The sequence below is a fragment of the Microtus ochrogaster genome, unplaced genomic scaffold, assembly GCF_000317375.1.
Source record: "Microtus ochrogaster isolate Prairie Vole_2 unplaced genomic scaffold, MicOch1.0 UNK11, whole genome shotgun sequence".
Classification (NCBI taxonomy): Eukaryota; Metazoa; Chordata; class Mammalia; order Rodentia; family Cricetidae; genus Microtus; species Microtus ochrogaster.
The window spans coordinates 684,277-691,283 of NW_004949109.1; positions in this window are offsets into that span (position 1 = coordinate 684,277).

Genomic DNA, 7,007 nt, shown 5'->3' on the forward strand with positions numbered 1-7,007 from the left:
GGGGGGGGGGGTCAGCGTCTCTTAAAAGGAAGGTTAAAATTTCAGTGTGCATCCAGAGACGTGTTCCTGTTTCTAATCTTCATGTTTAAAAACATGTATATCGGGGGGTGGGGTGGGGTGGGAGAATGCTTCGCGGCCTTATCAAGTAGGGCATAACAAAATCGGAAATTGGTTTGTGATTTATTGCGCCTCCGGCGACACACTGAAGGGTGCGGTGAAATTAACTTTTGGTGCGCTTGGTAGCTGCTTGCACAGCACGACTAAAGAAAGGCCCAGAGAGCAGGAGAGGTCGCAGATGAGTGAGGGCAGAAATGGAAAACTTTGACTGGCGCGCACAGCACAAATGAGTGCTGTTAGGCGCTGCTAACATTAGCATTCGTTCTTTGTGGCTAGCGGGACCCGGTCACAGAAGGCTCTGCAGGTCCCTCTCTGGTCTGCCCTCCAGCCACCGGGACCTGTGAAAGTCCATCTGACACAAGGATCTCTTTGTCTGTTGACAAGCTGGGGCTGCCACTGGCTGGTAAGCAAAGAGTGCTGACCAGAAGTCCAGATTACAGTTGCACAAACCCATATTGTTGCAGCCGTGGGGGTGCGAGACATTTTTTTGGCGAGCAGGACACATTGAACACCCACAGGAGCTTGGGGTTGTGGACATTGCCATGGATAGGGAAAACATTTGATAGCCGGGCTTTCTGGAAATTCCCATGTGGTGAACAAGGATGTGCAGTGTAATTTTGGTTTCATATCAAAATTCCTTGAAGCAGGCCCTAGGTCTGTACTGGGTCTTCAGATCTTTTCTTTAATGAAACTGCCAAATACAACACTTTAACATCAGGATTGCATTGCAGTAATACAGACCAAAAAAAGGGCTAATTTACATTTGTGACCACACCATTAATGTAAATTGGTTATTAGCTGTTTCTGCTAAAGAGTAGCAATATAAAACATAAAGGTGGTTTTATTAACTGCCTCCTGCCCTCTGAAATGTGCTGTGCGCGGGGTTTACAATCAGTGATTCCCCCTGCATGCCAAAAAGACATTAACTCTGCCTCATTAACATATTTATTAACAAATTGCCGGCCCCCTTCCTGCATTTTGCATTTTATAACACATCAACACAACCAAGTTAATAAGACAGCGGGTGTCTGCTCTTGTGCTTCTACTGGAATAGTGCACTGGCCCTTTCTGTCTCCCCTCACTCTCGAGTCTCTCAGGTAGGGGTAATTAAAGAAAGATGGTGTTGGCCAACACAGGAATGCAGGCATAATGAGGACGGCTTGGCTGTCTCATCCTTTTCATGAGACTAGGGGTGCGTATGAGCAGGGATGTAGAAGGAGGGGGACCAAATAGTTCGGTTTGGTCCTCCACAGCATCTCCTTCAGACTAGCCTGGAATGATGCCACAATGCGGTCTTTTACATGGACTGCTTGAGGACACAGAAATCTTACGTAAGATGTCAAGTGCAGCAGAAGTGGAAGGACCGTTTTCAAGACATCAAGAGAAAGCAGATTGAAGTTTGTATTTGTTATCAAAAAAGCTGCTAGAACCTGAGTTTTTAGCCTTCACAGTACTGACACCGAATGCCCAGGCATCAAAATGAAATAGAACTCTCTAGAAGTGTGTCCCAGGAGATCCTGAGACACAATTGAAGTATTGATTGCCTCTCTTGAGGAATCCTACGTTCTTTTAAAATACAGCAACCCCCCTTTTGTTGATTTTAAGAATGATACCGAACTGAAAGTATGTAAAACTTTAACAAGGATTCCTAAAGTTAAAATGAAGAAAAGTGAATTTAGCTTGATAATTTGGTACACAATTTAGTATAAAGCTGAACTGGAGTCTGTCCCTGAGGGCCACTGAAGGGCCTCATTCCTTCACAGTGGCTCTGCTTTGTGCTTAGTCCTTACCACCATGAATCTGAATGGGATGGCTGCTTCCCGCATCCCTGTTGTTGGTCACTCCCGCTTCCCCGCTGCGCTCTCTCCCAGTGTCCCTTTCCTCTGTGCTTAAGTCTAATTTCTTGCCTCTTCAGGTAACATTTCCTGGCAAATGGCTTGAAATCCCACAAGGATACATTTGCGCTACTTATTTGGTGAGAACTGGTGGTTGAAAGGGAGGCCTGACATAACACGCGGGCCTACAGGGAGATCTTGGCAGTAGGACTCCCACCAAGTACACAGCGTGTAATGACTGATTTGAGTTGACACGGGAAACATCTCAGACATTTCCCCATGTCTTTGTGTTGGGAACATTCCGAGTTCTCTCTATTAGTTACTTTGGAAATTTAGTTATTTGTTATCGAGCACAGCTACTTTACTATGCTGTAGAATGTTAAAGCTTTTCCTCGTTATAAAGAAGTAATGAAAGACAAAAGGTGATTTCTCCTTTCCTTGGATCCACCAACTGTCCCCTCTTTTTCTTTTCTCCTTCATACTTTCCCCATCCCTAACAACACCATTTGATTCTCTGCATCGGTGAGATCAACTTTTTCTCTTCCTCATGGAAGGGAGAGCATGTACTGTTTGTTTTTCTCTGATCAGGTATGTGACTTAGAAGGGTGCTACCCAGTTCCAGTCATGTAGCATATAGGAGGAGTTCACTTTTTCATGACTGAATGATGCCCCACCATGTGAACATATCATTTTGTCTTGTATTCATTGATGAGCCCTCAGTTGAGTCCCTATCTTGAATAGTCTGAAAAATGCTCTTATAAACACGAATCCAGTTGTCTCTTTAACATTCTTTTTTTTTTTTGGTTTTTCGAGACAGGGTTTCTCTGTGGCTTTGGAGCCTGTCCTGGAACTAGCTCTGTAGACCAGGCTGGTCTCAAACTCACAGAGATCCGCCTGCCTCTGCCTCCCGAGTGCTGGGATTAAAGGCGTGCGCCACCACCGCCCGGCTTCTCTTTAACATTCTTATCATACTACCTGGGCATACATAAGTCATAGCAGGGTTGTGGGTTGTGTGGTACCTCTAGTTCTGGGATTTTGAGACTCTTCTGTGCTCTATTTTACATGCCCACCACCAGTATTTAAGAGACTTTGCCTTTCTTTACATGGTCACCAACACTTAACTGTTTCTCTTTCTTTTCCCTCCTTGTGAAAAGACTCTCACTATGTTGTTCTGGATGACCTGGAACTCACCATGTAGATCAGGCTGATCTCAAACTTACAGAGATCTGCCTGCTTCTGCCTCTGTGGTGCTGCCTGCCTCTGCTTCCCGAGTGCTGAGGTTAAAGCAGGTACCACCACTCAGACTGGAATGAGAAGGCAGCTGCTGCGGCTTGGTGAGTATTCCTGTCATACTTCTGCATGCATGGAAACCATGGTCTGGGGCATAGCCTAGGTTGATACCCACAATCCCGTCTCCTCATTCTACATCCATGACTCTCCTCGATTCATGGCTTTCCAGGGCTTCTTAGTTCCGAGGTAGATCCAGGTGAGACATCCTAATCTCATGTACTGGGTCTGTACTGACTCCACTAAAAATGTAGATTCCTTTATGTTTTAAAACCAAAATTAGGTAAGGATTTTATTTATTTCTGAAGAACCAAGGGTACCTCTAGGCCTCCAGAAGATATTATTTTTGTGATGAAAGAGCTCTCTGGAGTTCATGCTGTTTATCCATGTGTCTCTTTTTCTAACCTCCCTACTTTGCTTAAGACTGCATATCAGTAGCCACGTCCGGAAAGTCCTGAGGACCATCCATCCAGCTTCATTAACAAGTAAATTCTTAGCTGTTAGGTAATAAGTAATGCCACAGCGCTGGTTTCTTTTTGTTCTGGCTGTCTTAACATAGGCTGATATATACAATAGCATTAATAGACTATGCCAATTTAGTCCTTTAACTCTGGGCTTAAAATTAAGCCAGTTAATTTAAATTCTGAATATTAAAGAAAACCAAAATAGCCATAAGGCAGGTTTACTAACTTTGGATGAGTTCAATGCTCTCTGAAGGTCTGGCTGGCCTTTAATATGTTTGTGAACCTCTTGGAATTAGATTTAAAAAAAAAAGCAAGAGCTTTTGCAAACATTTCATGAGAACCCTCCATCCATTTCTCCAGATTACTTGTGGCTATGAGCAGATTAATGGCTGCTATTGATTTTAGGTTTTAGAATTATAAGAAATGTGTGTAATAACTGGTCAGGGTGGGGTTTTTCAGTATAAGCCTTTAAGAACAAGTATCTGTAGCCACACAGACATGTTAAATTATAGAGATCTGGCTAACAGTCTCGAAGCTGTTTGACTCTTGTTCTTGGTGTCATGCCATGCTATGCAGAGTGGAGACCCACAAGAGCCTGTGGATGTTGGGTCTACAGAGAAGCAGTGGGGTATAGCAGAACCGAACAACTGTCCTGAAGCAGGGAGGCAGACATGAAGGACGAAGACGCTGCCCAGATTGACATCCTCACTGGTGGGAGTGAGTTTTTAGCAAAAGCAAGCAGTGACAACTTCATTCCTCTGAGATAACGGACTCCGGGGTTTCTCTGAAGAAATATAGAACCACATGGTGCTCCATAAATTTCATTACTCTTATTATCATCACTCTGATTTTAATCTGATTTAAAAGTTTTATTGGTACTAATTGTGGCAGTTATGAATGTTGATGTTATTTTCTGCCATTTCTAATGTCTATAAAGAGCACAGATCTTTGCTTCTTAATAATTGAAAATGAGTCTTTAATGGATTCATGCATTCATATGAAATTCCAATCTGTGGCTTTGACGTTATGGCTTAGTGCACAGAATCTCAGCTCTTAAAATTATCTAAACCCAGTAAAGTTCTTCATGTATGTGTTAATAATCAGTTTTATTTCATTATGAGGGAAAATAAGTCAATTTAGCAAAAATGATTGAAACAAACATATTTTGTATGTAAAAATAAGAATAGCATTTGAGTATATTTTGATGTTTGTTTTGGTAAAGATGTTTTTTCCTATTTGCATTACTGCCAGATGTGAATCTGTAGAAAATGGATGGGATGTGTGCTCCACTATGCACCAGGTGCTCTCTAAGGGTGAAAGAGTCACAGCACACTAGGTCCTTTATTAAATGGACGAGAGGACCTGCAAACCCCCCAGGAAAGGCCTTGTAAGAGATTATTCTGCTCTACTCTTTGTGTTATGGTCACTGTATGTAGAAGCTAATTTTAAATATTAAAACTGTAATTATATAAGACCACTTCCCGGAAGGAACGGTCATTTGGGGAAGGCAGAAGGGTGGGTACTTTTGGAATGACACAGAAGTCTGGAGAGTGGGTGTGTGGCCTCTGTCAGGTCATTTCTCCAGGGACAACTATATCCTGGGGACAATCTCAAATTAGATTTGTTTTTCTAATTGTAACTTAGAACATGGTCCTGGGATGGAGTACAGCAAAAGACAGCCCTCAAACCTTGAGAAAACAAAATTGTACCACAACTATGGTCCAGGGGCAGGGAAAAAAGGAGCCCCCAGGATGATATGGGGTGCATCTGCTGTTGATTCAGGAGCTGTTATTGGGGTCCAGGGGCAGGGAAAGAAGGAGCCCCCAGGTGATACACGCATGCGGTGCACCCCCTGGTGTTGGTTCAGGAGCTGTTATTGGGGTCCAGGAACAGGGAAAGAAGGAGCCCGCAGGATGATGTATGCATGTTTTGCACCCCCTGGTGTTGGTTCAGGGGCTGTTACTGGGGTCTATAAACAACTCTTCTGCTTTCACTGTGGCTTTTGAGACAAATTCCTCGACGTTCTGTCAGATCCGGTGCATTTTCTTTACCTCTTTGCCCCCAGCATCTCAGTTTTAAAGTAAATGTCACTACCCATCTTGGTTCTACTAAGGACAAGCAAGCAGACTCGGGAGGGAATGCAGCCTGTGCATGTAGATGTGTATCGGAAGTGCTGAATTCCATCGGTGCATGCCGGGCTGTGTGTTCAAGACAATAGGACAGACAGTATGGGTGGCTTGCTTTCTTTATACTTTAAGTCAAGATTTATCTGTATTGTCTGGGTTGACTTTGAACTTTTTTTTTTTTTAAACAATCTTTTCTCATTTCACATAACTATCCCAGTTCCCACTCCCTTCCCTCCTCCCTATCCTGTCCACTCCTCAGAGAGGGCGAGGCTTCCTATGGGGAGTCAACAAAATCTGACACATCAAGGCCCTCCCCACTACTTCTAGGCTGAGCAAGGTAACCCTCTGAAAAGAATGGCCTCAAGAAGCCAGTTCAAGGCACTAGGGATCAATCCTAGCCCCACTGCTAGTGTGCCCACAGACTGTCCAAGCCATACAACTGTCACTCACATTCAAAGGACCTACTTGGTCCTATGCAGGTTCCCCTGCTATCAGTCCAGAGTCAGTGAGCTCTCATTAACTCAGGTCTTTGAGGTTGAGGTGTGTTTCTTGTATGTAGCAGCAGGATGGGTCCTGTTTTCATATCCATTCTCTTAACCCGTGTCTTTTTATATATGAATCGAATCCTTTGATATTAAGAGATATTAATGACCAGAGATTGTTAATTCCTGTTATTTTTCAGTGGTAGTGTTTGTGTGTTACTCTTCTTTGGGTTTTCTGGTGTGAGGTGTGAGGTTATCTGTTGCCTGTGTATTCCTGGGTATAGTTAACTTCCTTGGGTTGAAGTTTTTCTTCTTGTACTTCCTGTAAGGCTGGATTTGTGACAAGGTAATGGTCAAATCTGGTATTGTTATGGAATATCTTGTTTTCTTCGTCTATGCTGATTGAAAGCTTTGTTGGATATAGTATCTGGATTGGTATCTGTGGTCTCTCAGTGTCTACAGCTCATCTGTCCAGGACCTTCTGACTTTCTTTGTTTCTTTTGAGAAGGTGGTGTAATTCTGATAGGTCTGCCTCTATATGTTACTTGGCCTTTTTCCTTTGTGGCTCTTAATATTCTTTCTTTATTTGGTATGTTTAGTGTTTTGAATATTATACAGCAAGGGGACTTTCGTTTTGGTCCATTCTGTTTGGTGTTCTGGAAGCTTCTTGTACCTTCATAGGGATATCCTTCTTTA